The following is a 13113-nucleotide window of genomic DNA, read 5'->3' on the forward strand; positions in this document are numbered from 1 at the left end:
AATTGGGAGTCACTGTCCTAGGTGCTCAGGAAACATTTCTTAATGAATGTATCTGGGAATTGACATTTCTCTTATATAAAAAAATTTCTTCCAAAAAATTCAGTTCACAATTCCTTATTAGCAATTCTGAAGTCTGAAAAACTTTCAAAACCAAGTTAACTCCCTAAGTTTGGCACCAAAACTTATTTTTCTAAGACTCAGTTGTATCATGGCATCCCTCCCCAAATATCTGCTGTGTGATGATATTTTGCTGCTTTTTTTGTTCTTTTGTAACCATAAAAATGTCAAGTAGAGTCAAAGATATCCTTAGGAGTAACAGTGAGAAGATAAATAAAAGATAAGAAGCATCTTTCATTAACAATAGCAAAGAGTGATGTTATTACAGAGGCTTGATCCTGGTGTGTCCCTGAGGCATTTTACTAACGATTGTGGAGTAGAACTGTTACCATATATGAGGGTACTTTAAGAAGTTCACAGAAAAATAGAATTGAAAGATAATACAAATCTCTCCATGGAATTTTTGAAAACCCCTCCTTTGTATGACATAAAGAAACAGAAGATAAGTTTTATAGTCATGATGAACAAGAATTAATGAAAATAAGAAAACATTGCATAGCACAAAAATTGAAGACCTTCATCATGTGTTGGTTGAGAGGATTCAACAAGAAGTGCGTGTATACCTGGAACATATCTAGAATATACCATGAAGAACTAGACCTTGAATATGTGTGTGAACATAAAATTGGCTACAGAAATTTAAGAAGCATCATTGTCTAAAATAATCTGAAAAGCAAACGGAAAAAGCTTTTACTGATCAAGCAGCATCAGAAAATTAAATTCTGAAAAAATTTTTTTTAAATAAAATAAAAAAATAAAAATTAAATTCTGGTTCGATCCTGGGTTTCGGCACCAAAAAAAAAAAAAAAAAAAAACCAAAAACCAAAAACAAAATTAGATTGACAAGTATGGCAAAATCATGTGTGATAAAAACCTTAGTCCGGAGCAAATTGACAATGCTGGTGAAACAGCTCTTTCCTGGTGCTATGCTCTGCAAAGCATTAACAGTGCTGATGAGTGAGCACCGCCTAGCTTCGAGGAATAGGCCAGCTGTTCTTCGGGTGTGCCACTGTTGCCGGCCACATTAGGTAAAACTGGCAGTGACTGGAAAGAGCAACATCCAAGATGTTTGACTGGTAAACATAACTTACCTACTGACCTGGGCTTTACTATGCAAACGCAACATGAATAACAGATAAATACTTTTTGACTGATCAATAACTACATAGCAGCAACATGAGCTCACTGCAGGCAAGCTGGTTGGGAAGGACTATTACATCTCACTGGTCCTACATAAGTGCTCCATACAGCCCATCTTCAATTTCTTGTGATGCCAACATGGAATTCTACCCTCCATGACAAACAAGCAAAAGCACCTAAAAAATATAACAAAAACTGTTCTAGGTGTTTGTTTGCTATAGTTAACAAGGGCCTCTGAATGAGCCTTCCTGGAACATTTCAGGCTTCAGAATGCCATTAACACAGTCGTTAAGTCTTGAAATGATGTTGCTAAATCAACATTAAAAATGCCGGGCACTGATATGATGCAAAACCTCAGACTTATCATGAGGGGACATCAGACAAACTCAAATTGAGGGACATTCTACAGAGGACCTGATCAGTACTCAAAAGTTTCAAAGTCCTGAAAAACAAAAGAGGACTGAGAAACTGCTGCAGTTGAGAGGAGACTGAGAAGATTTCATCATCAGGTACCTTGGACTGGATCCTAGAACAGAAAAAGGCCATTAGTGGGAAGTGGTGAAATCTAAATAAAGTATGAACTTTAGTCAATAGTATTATGCTACCATGAATTTCTAAGGTTTAACAAATGTACCATGGTTATTTAACATTAGTGGAAGATGGGTGTGGGGTATATGGGAACTCTACTATCTTTGCAACTTTCCTGTAAATCTAAAATTATTTCAAAATTGAAAGCTTATTATAAAAATGCTTGGCATGGACTTTGGCTGACAGTGATCTTTGAAATCAAATTTACAGATAAAAACTTTGAAGGATTTCATATCACTAATGAGAAGACTACCTTATGCCAAAAGTTTATTAGCTAAAAAGTATGAATAAAGCTGACATCAAAGAAATGTTCCACATTGACAATGATGCTTACATGTCTTAAGTGGGGAAACTGTGGAAATAGTTTTAAATATAATCATGAGGATAACAGTGATGATGAAAAGGAAATTGTAAACACAGGAGGAAAAAAATCACTAGATGATATGGTAAAAATGTGAGCAGTCAATGGCTGACCTCAAACTGTGCACATTTTTCAGTGAACATGAGTTTATGGCAATTTTCATAATTAAAGAGGGACTGCTTGGAGGGTAACCCAAATTAATGAACCAAGTGACACAGGGAAAAGTCCTTTAAAAAGGCACCTGTTACAGTGCTGCCCTTAGTCTGGCTCCTGCTGGCACCAGATGTCCACCTCTGCCTGCTGCTGGGAATAAGCACCGACACTCCTCTCCTCTAGGATGCACGAGAACCAGAGGTAACTGGTATTCATGGTTTGTGCATGCACAGGCATATTTAACTGAATTTGAACCTGTACTTACTTAAAGATTTATAAGATGTTTTCCTTAGAAATAAGACTATTAGAGTATTTACACCCTATATTTATTCCACTATTTTGTTTACTGGTTTATTATTCAAATAAACTACACACTGTCCTAATTAATATTTCACACATCACTGTTGAAATATTAATGTTTTATTATGGTGCCTTAGACCCTGCCAGGGCTATTACATAACATAAGGTATATATACATACATACTACCTTTCAAAAAATCTGAAAACCTCTGAATTCCAAAACTCATCAGGCCCCAAAGATTTTGGATTATAGATTGTAGACCTTATTTACTCAAAGAGCAAACAAGGCACTTGTAGGAAATCATTTCATGGTTCCACATTAAGATCATTTTTGAACAATTTCTAGTACCTGTCACGCTTGGCTTTGCAGATTTCTAACTGTAGGCAGTTATTCTATCTTTCTCTAGTAGGAATAAAGACCACTGTTATACTCCGGATACAAAACAAATTCTGGTACAAAAACAAAACTTACATTTTAAGGAGCAAAACTGAAAGAGTTTAATCATATCTGGCAGTAATATTTCTAGACTGTATCATGCTCTAGGGGCCTTTACAACATTATATGAAGAATGAATTTATCTCCCCCTAATAATTCAGCATTGTCATTAAGAAGAACAGTTATTAATGTGAAAACAGGGCCTGGACCCAGACCATCCAGCTTCCTGAGTTCTTGTGTTTATGTTTTAATCTTCCATGTGCCCTTTGGCTCAGACCAGGCTGCCAGTTCTGGCTGCTCTCAGGTGCCTGCTGCAGCATCCTCACTAGTATGTCACGGTTGGAAAAGCTACTTTGGGTTATCTACAATAAGAATTAACAATCCGAGAAGAGCATGAACTTTAGACATCTGTTTTGCTATTCAGAGTCCCTCTTCCTTCCTTCCTACTTCTCAGCTGGGTTACTAATAACTGAGGTACCAGGTAAATAACCCTCGGAAGGCCAACGCACTATTGTATGTTATTCTTACTTTGTCTCTAACAGTATTAAGGTGGGGAAACAGAGATTACGTGCTGGATGGGTTTTTTTGCAGAGACACTAATCCATCTCTTTGTTAGGCCAAGTTGAGAACATCAGCAGGACATGTACCAGTAGGAAAGCAATGCATTTTGCATGTGTTTTAATATTCTACTCCAAAATGCTGTGTACAAGGCGTTTCAAGATGGCGGTGGCTGCGGCGGTTGGCGCGGAGTAGCTGAGGTGGAAAAGGCGGCCACTGGGCCTCAGGCAGCCGGGAAACTTGTGGACCTTCCTCTTGCCATCTCTTAAGGGAGGACCGCTGCTGGTGGCCGGTCGTGGGGGGTGACCGCCACTTTGACCCCGGCAGGAGAGGCTGCCTCATTTACAGGCAACAGCTTTGAAGTGTGGAGCAGGAAAAGAACTGTTTCTTAGCTGCAAAAGCGAGTCTCTAAACAGGGAACACGGCGCCAGGGCTGCTGTGGATGCAGACAGGATCCCGGAGGCCGGGGCCGCGCTGAAGGCGGCCAGCTGCCCTATTCAGGATTCGAGGTTTCAGGCCGGCATTAAAGAAGATTCCTGGGAGCGCCTGAGCCACGCTGCGACTGAACAGCCCGAGGCGGCAGCGGCCGAGAACGGGGAAGGCGGCAAACCAGAGGCAGAGAGTGACCACCCGACCTGGCACAACCCTGTGAGTGACCCCTGGCCCAGCCCTGTGGGCGGCTGACTCCCACCTGGCTCCCGCCTGCATCACCAGGCCACTCACCGCCCCGGGGCTACCTCCATTTTCCCAGGTCCTGGCAGTTCCGCTCGGCTCGGCCGCCACTGAGCCTTCCCACTTGCTTGGCCCGGCGCGGGGCTTTCCGGAGCCTGCGGGCCGGCCTCCCCTCCCACTCCCTCCGTGGTTCTCTGGCAGGTTGGTGACGTGGGGCGTCCCCAGCCAGTGTCGGGAGGGCAAGGAAGTACGGGCGGGCCGACTGTCACTCCACCATCCACCACACCCTGGACTCCGCCCCGGTAAACTTCCTGTTACTGGGAGGCAGTTACCATTTCTGTGGCCACCAGTTCGGAAAAAAGCCTAACCAATTTCTACTTGGGAATAGTGTGGTAGGAGAGTTCCCAGGTCCGCTTGAACCTGCCGGAGAGCTGGCTGCAGGCGGGCGCTAGACTCGGTTTATACCAGGGGGATACAAAGGTCAACAAGTCCCGAGAAAGATCTACACAGTGCTACAAAGGCACCCAGAGAGACCGGTCGTCTGTGCCTAGCAGAAACCTGGTAGACTTCCTGGGCGAGACGGTGCCAAGCAGGGTCTTGAAGGCCCAGCTGATAGACGAGGGTTGCAGAAGACACGCCCCAGCCCAGCACAGTGCGCACAGAGTGGGGAGACGTGCGGCCAGGTAGGTGGAGACTCGACAGAAACCACACACCCTGTGGGGTCACCACTGCATGATCCAACAGCCTGGGCCAGAGCACATGGAACAGGGAGAAGTCCTGCACAGGAAGTGAAAGCTCAACAGAGATCAACACACCCTGTGGTACGTGATCCACCAGCCCAGCAGAGTCCAAGCTGACCAGAAAGGTGGCTCCGCGGAGAAGCCCAAGACCCGAGGCAACCACACACACAAGGCACTAGAGGCCAACTGAGCAGCCACGGAGGTAGCCATACCAAATTGGCAACCACAGCAACATCCTAGTTAGTCATTAGTCTCAAACCAGTGGACTGTGAAACCCCCTGCCACAATGAATAAACATCAAAAAAAAGATACCAGAAACACAAAAAATCAAGAAAGTACACCACCAAAAGTTAATGAATCTCAAACCCTAGATCCTATAGAACAAGAAGCCCTTGAAATGACTGACAAGGAATTTCGAGTGATAATTCTAAGGAAACTGAATGAAAAACAAGAAAACACAGCTAGACATCATGATGAAATGAGGAAAAGTATACAGGATCTGAAAAAGGAAATGTACAAAGAAATCAATGTCCTGAAAAAAAATGTAGCAGAACTTGCTGAACTGAAGAAGTTATTCAGCGAAATAAAAAACACAATGGAGAGTTTAACCAGCAGGTTTGTCGAAGATGAAGAGAGAACCTCTGAACTTGAAGATGGGCTGTTTGAAATAACACAAGCAGACAAAAAGAAAGAAAAAAGAATCAAGGACATTGAAGAAAATCTGAGAGAGATATCAGACAACCTTAAGCGCTCAAATATCCGAGTCATGGGTATTCCAGAAGGGGAGGAAAATGGAGATTCCATAGAAAACATATTCAAAAAAATAGTGGCAGAAAACTTCCCAGGTATAGGAAAAGTCACAGATCTTCAGATCCAGGAAGCTCAACGATCTCCAAACGTATTAAACCCAAAAAGGCCTTCTCCAAGACATGTCATAGTCAAATTGGCAAAACTCAGAGACAAAGAGAGAATCTTAAAAGCTGCAAGAGAGAAGCGTCAAATCACCTATAAGGAAGCCCCAATCAGGCTAACATCAGACTTTTCATCACAAACCCTAAAAGCTAGAAAGGAATGGGATGATATTTTCAGAATACTAAAAGACAAAGATTGCCAGCCAAGAATACTCTACCCTGCAAGGCTATCCTTCCAAAATGAAGGGCAAATAGTATATTTCTCAGACAAACAAAAACTGCGGGAGTTCACTACCACACGACCACCCTTACAAGAAATCCTCAAGGGAGTACTGGGTTTGGTTCCTGAAAAATAACTACCACTGCCATAAAAACCCAAGAAAAATCAATACCCACTAGTATAATAAAAATGGCATTCATGAAGAGAAAACAAGCAAACAAAAACACTATCTACAACCTAAGGAACCAACAAACGCAGAAACCAAACAGTATATCAGAAAGCAAGGAACAAAAGACACCTAAGACAACCAAACAACCAATAAAATGCTAGGAATAAATCAACACCTTTCAATAACAACTCTTAATGTAAAAGGCTTAAATTCCCCAATCAAAAGACACAGACTGGCTGACTGGATCAAAAAGGAGGACCCAACTATATGCTGCCTTCAAGAGACCCACCTCACCCATAAAGATTCACACAGACTAAGAGTGAAAGGATGGAAAAAGATTTACCATGCAAACAGAAAAGAAAAACGAGCTGGAGTAGCTATTCTTATATCTGACAAAATAGACTTTAAACTAAAAACCATACAAAGAGACAATGAGGGACACTACTTAATGATAAAAGGACTGATCCATCAAGAAGACATAACAATCATAAATAAGTACGCACCCAATGTTGGAGCAGCCAGATTTATAAAACAAACTCTATTAGACCTAAAGAAGGAAATAGACACTAATAGCAGGGGACTTTAACACCCCACTGTCAATATTAGACAGATCATCTAGGCAAAGAATCAGTAGAGAAACACAAGATCTAAACAAGACTCTAGACCAATTGGAATTGGCAGATATCTACAGAACATTCCACCCAAAAACCTCAGAATATTCATTCTTCTCATCAGCACATGGATCATTCTCCAGGATAGATCACATATTAGGTCACAAATCAAGTCTCAATAAATTCAAAAAAATTGGAATTATCCCATGTATCTTCTCAGACCACAATGGATTAAAACTAGAAATTAATAACAAACGAAACTCTGGAAACTATACAAACACATGGAAATTAAACAGCATTCTACTTAATGACATTTGGGTCCAAGAAGAAATCAAGCAGGAAATCAAAAAATTTATTGGAACTAATGAAAATAATGATACATCATACCAAAACCTGTGGGATACTGCAAAAGCAGTATTGAGGGGGAAATTTATTGCATTAAATGCTCACTTCAGAAGAATGGAAAGATGGCAAGTGAACAACCTAACACTTCACCTTAAAGAACTAGAAAAACAACAACAATCCAAACCTAAAGTTAGCAGACGGAAAGAAATCATTAAGATCAGAGCAGAACTGAATGAAATTATAAACCAAAAAACAATTCAAAAGATCAATGAATCAAAAATTTGGGTTTTTGAAAAGATAAATAAAATTGACAAACCATTAGCATGGCTAACAAAAAAAAGAAGAGAGAAGACTCAAATAACAAAAATTAGAAATGAAAAAGGCGATATTACAACTGATTCATCTGAAATACAAGGAATCATTCGAGACTACTATAAACAACTATACGCCAACAAATTTGAAAATCTGGAGGAAATGGATAAATTTCTGGACACACACAAGCTCCCAAAACTGAACCGTGAAGACGTAGAAAATTTGAACAGACCAATAACAATAAAGGAGATTGAAGCTGTTATCAGAAGGCTCCCAACAAAGAAAAGCCCAGGACCAGATGGATTCACAGCAGAATTTTACCAAACATTCAAAGAGGAATTGACACCGATTCTTTACAAACTATTCCAAAAGATTGAAACAGACGCAAATCTCCCAAACTCATTCTATGAAGCAAACATCATCCTGATACCAAAACCAGGTAAAGATATAACCAAAAAAGAAAACTACAGGCCGATATCCTTGATGAATATAGATGCAAAAATCCTCACTAAAATACTAGCAAACAGAATACAGCAACACATATGAAAAATTATTCATCACGATCAAGTGGGATTCATCCCAGGGATGCAAGGTTGGTTCAACATACGCAAATCAATAAATGTGATACACCATATTAATAAACTCAAACACAAGGACCATATGATCATCTCTACAGATGCTGAAAAAGCATTTGATAAAGTTCAGCACTCATTCATGACGAAGACCCTCTATAAGTTAGGTATAGAGGGAAAGTATCTCAACATAATTAAAGCCATATATGCCAAACCCACTGCCAATATCATCCTGAATGGGGAAAAGCTGAAAGCTTTTCCTTTAAGAACAGGAACTAGACAAGGATGCCCACTCTCACCACTCCTATTCAACATAGTGTTGGAAGTACTAGCCAGAGCAATCAGAGAAGAGAAGGAAATAAAGGGCATCCAGATTGGAAAAGATGAAGTCAAACTGTCCCTGTTTGCAGATGACATGATCCTATATATCGAACAGCCTAAAACCTCTACAAAAAAACTGCTGGAATTGATAAATGATTTCAGCACAGTAGCAGGATACAAAATCAACACACAAAAATCAGTAGCATTTCTTTTCTCCAATAGTGAACATGCAGAACGAGAAATCAAGAAAGCCTGCCCACTTACAATAGCCACCAAAAAAATAAAATACTTAGGAATTGAGTTAACCAAGGAGGTGAAAAATCTCTATAACGAGAACTACAAACCACTGCTGAGAGAAATTAGAGAGGATACAAGAAGATGGAAAGATATCCCATGCTCTTGGATTGGAAGAATCAACATAGTGAAAATGTCCATACTACCCAAAGTGATATACAAATTCAATGCAATCCCCATCAAAATTCCAAAGACATTTTTCTCAGAAATGGAAAAAACTATCCAGTCATTTATATGGAACAATAAAAGACCACGCATAGCCAAAGCAATGCTGAGCAAAAAAAATAAAGCTGGAGGCATAACACTACCTGACTTGAAGCTATATTACAAAGCTATAATAACCAAAACAGTATGGTACTGGCATAAAAACAGACACACTGATCAATGGAATAGAATAGAGAATCCAGAAATCAACCCACACACTTACTGCCATCTGATCTTTGACAAAGGCACCAAGCCTATTCACTGGGGAAGGGACTGCCTCTTCAGCAAATGGTGCTGGGATAACTGGATATCCATATGCAGGAGAATGAAACTAGATCCATACCTCTCACTGTATACTAAAATCAACTCAAAATGGATTAAGGATTTAAATATACACCCTGAAACAATAAAACTTCTTAAAGAAAACATAGGAGAAACACTTCAGGAAATAGGACTGGACACAGACTTCATGAATACGACCCCAAAAGCACGGGCAACCAAAGGAAAAATAAACAAATGGGATTATATCAAACTAAAAAGCTTCTGCACAGCAAAAGAAACAATTCACAGAGTTAAAAGACAACCAATAGAGTGGGAGAAAATATTTGCAAAATATACATCTGACAAAGGATTAATATCCAGAATATATAAGGAACTCAAACAACTTTACAAGAAAAAAACAAGCAACCCAATTAAAAAAATGGGGAAAAGAGCTAAGTAGGCATTTCTCTAAGGACGATAAACAAATGGCCAACAGACATATGAAAAAATGCTCAACATCACTCAGCATCCGGGAAATGCAAATCAAAACCACACTGAGATACCATCTAACCCCAGTTAGGATGGCTAAAATCCAAAAGACTCTGAATGATAAATGCTGGCGAGGTTGCGGAGAAAAAGGAACTCTCATACATTGTTGGTGGGACTGCAAAATGGTGCAGCCTCTATGGAAAATGGTATGGAGGTTCCTCAATGAATTGCAGATAGATCTACCATACGACCCAGCTATCCCACTGTTGGGAATATACCCAGAGGAATGGAAATCATCAAGTCGAAGGTATACCTGTTCCTCAATGTTCATCGCAGCACTCTTTACAATAGCCAAGAGTTGGAACCAGCCCAAATGTCCATCATCAGATGAGTGGATACGGAAAATGTGGTACATCTATACAATGGAATACTACTCAGCTATAAAAACGAATGAAATACTGCCATTTGCAACAACACGGATGGACCTTGAGAGAATTACATTAAGTGAAACAAGTCAGGCACAGAAAGAGAAATACCACATGTTCTCACTTATTGGTGGGAGCTAAAAATTAATATATAAATTCACACACACACACACACACACACACACACACACACACACACACACACACACACACAAAACCGGGGGGGGGGAGAAGATATAACAACCACAATTACTTGAAGTTGATACGACAAGCAAACAGAAAGGACATTGTTGGGGGGGACGGGGGGAGGGAGAAGGGAGGGAGGTTTTGGTGATGGGGAGCAATAATCAGCCACAATGTATATCGACAAAATAAAATTAAACAAAACAAAACAAAACAAAATGCTGTGTACGAGGAAAAAGAAACTAACATTTATAGGACTCCAGTGCACTACATGCTTTCTATACTGCCTTTAAGCAAACACGGAAGTGGATATTTCTCTGTTACAGATGAGGCTGAGGTTAAGTAATTTGCCAAATTTCTCATAAGCGTTAAGTGATAGAAACTAAGTTATCATCCATCTATCTCAAACCCATTCTCTCAAAATTTGTTCCTATATTAAAAAAACCCACAATATCAATACGCTTGCTGCAGCAAGTCAAACAAGACAGATGTGTTAATGTTTCCTCCCCCATCTCAATTCTACCTTCAAGGAAGCAGATTTTAAAAGCTGCGGTGGTATCCTACCACTTCTTTCTCCAGACCAATATAATCATGTAAATACACATAAAAAGATTTCCTTTTTTCCCTCCAAAGTAAGATCCTTCTGTTAATATTACTGTACAACTTTATCACTTATGAGTATACCACAGACAGCTTTTCAAGGCCACACAGGCTAATTCATTTTTAAAAAATAATTGCATGATACATTCTATATTACAGATGAACTACGACTTATTCAAAACTTCCGGATAAAATTCAAATTGTCTCCAGGTTTTTGTTACGGCAAATAAAGCTACAGTAAATGTTCTTGAACATATATCCTTACAAACTAGAACCTTGATTTCCATATGATAAACAAACAAAAGTGACATTACTGAATGTGATCTATTTTTCATTTTAGCAGCAGGCTGCATTCCCAAAAGGTACAGCAATGCACATTCACAGCAGCATTTTCTCACTCTTGCCAGCACAAAATATGATCAATCTCTATAAATTTTTTGCCTATTTGATAGTTTAAAAAATGCTATTTCATTGTATTTCTACTGGCAAACTTCAGGTCTGTGCTCAAGTTTTGACCGATAATGACAGAATGGCATGCAAGGCCAAACAATGGAATCTATCTTCCCCACAGGCCTGGTAAAGGCATTCCTACTGGACAGAAGGCAAGATTCTGTTAGATTCCATACAATGTGAACTCTCAGTGGGGATGGGATCTACACCAGGAAGCACTAGAGAAAGAAAGAAACACAACACTGGTTTCTGAATTGTAAACAGTTCAAGGGCAGGACCAAATATAAAAACAGTATATTAATGGAGTGTGAGGTGGCGTCGTTATTTTATTAACTTTCACACTTAGGAAGGCCTTTACCAAGACTTCCTATAGGGAAGGAGTAGGAAACCCCAGCAGGATGCCTCTTCCATGACTCCCACTCTCCACCTGCAAGGTAAGCAGGAAAGAGGAAAAAGAAATGACAGGGAGAGAGAAATTGAGTTTCCTTCAGTGAGAGCCAAGCTCCTGTCAGAGAGGGGCCTGGCTTTTCACAGGCCTCTGATGCAGAGAAAGCAGAGGACAGATTAGTCTCCTGCAAGCTCAATCCATTCTCTCAAGCCAAGAGTGAAATGTGAGGACAAACTAGAGGCAGTAGTCGGAGGAGCCAGCTTCAGTATAATTACTTCTTAAAATGGATGTGCACCTTTAGATATACCATATAAACTCTCCATACCTTATTTTCCTCTTTTGAAAAATGAGGAAGGACCTACTCCTCCCATCCTATTTCCTTCCTCCTTTCCCTCTCCCCCTCCCCCCAACTGCTCCACATCTTAAAATGTAAAACATAATACTAATAAATTTAAATTTAAAAAAAAGAAAAATGAGGAAGGAGTTTGGAATTTGTGATGTGTAATCCATTTCCAATTCTAAGATTCTATTATTTTGTTCTAATTTTAAAATGTTGATAATTTCTCATGAGTTCTGCATGAATTGGTATCATGAAAAAGTGGGAAGATCATAAATCTTGGAGTCAAGTCTTGAATTCAAGTCCCACCTGCTAACTATATAATCTTAGACAAGCTTTTTAAGAGATTCCTCTAAGCCTTTTTCCTCATCTATAAAACTGACAAAATAGACTTTATAGGATTGTTGTAAGATTCAAGTGAGGGGATATTTGTGAGAGCACCTGTAAACTCTAATGTTATTAAAATAAATGTAAATAAATGTACTAAATTTGAGCTTCAAATTTCCATTTCTTCGCTCAGTTGAAACTTCACTAATCAAATACCTGAATTATTCATTCCATAAATATTTATAGAGTGTCTCTTGCTTTAGGTACTAGAGATACTTTCGTGAATAAGACATTGGAGGTCACTGACATCTTAGGACTTGGCCTTGAAAATGTTCTTTTAAACCTCTGTATCAAAAAAGGAAATCTGGATATATAAATATTTTAGCAAGGTATATAAAAGGTAAATAAGCTATATCCAATATAGTAGAGATATGAATTCATAAATATTTACAGAGTACCTCTATGGCCCCATACGTAGGAACCAGGCACTGTTTTAGGTATTGGAGATTCAGCAATGAATAAAACAGACCAAGTCTCTTGCCTTCTGGAGCTTACATTCTATCAGAAAAGTTGAATCAGCCAGACAATTACTAGTTATACATGGAACACACAGACAAATAAAAGTACAA

The sequence above is a fragment of the Cynocephalus volans genome, chromosome 15 (genome assembly GCF_027409185.1).
Source record: "Cynocephalus volans isolate mCynVol1 chromosome 15, mCynVol1.pri, whole genome shotgun sequence".
NCBI lineage: Eukaryota > Metazoa > Chordata > Mammalia > Dermoptera > Cynocephalidae > Cynocephalus > Cynocephalus volans.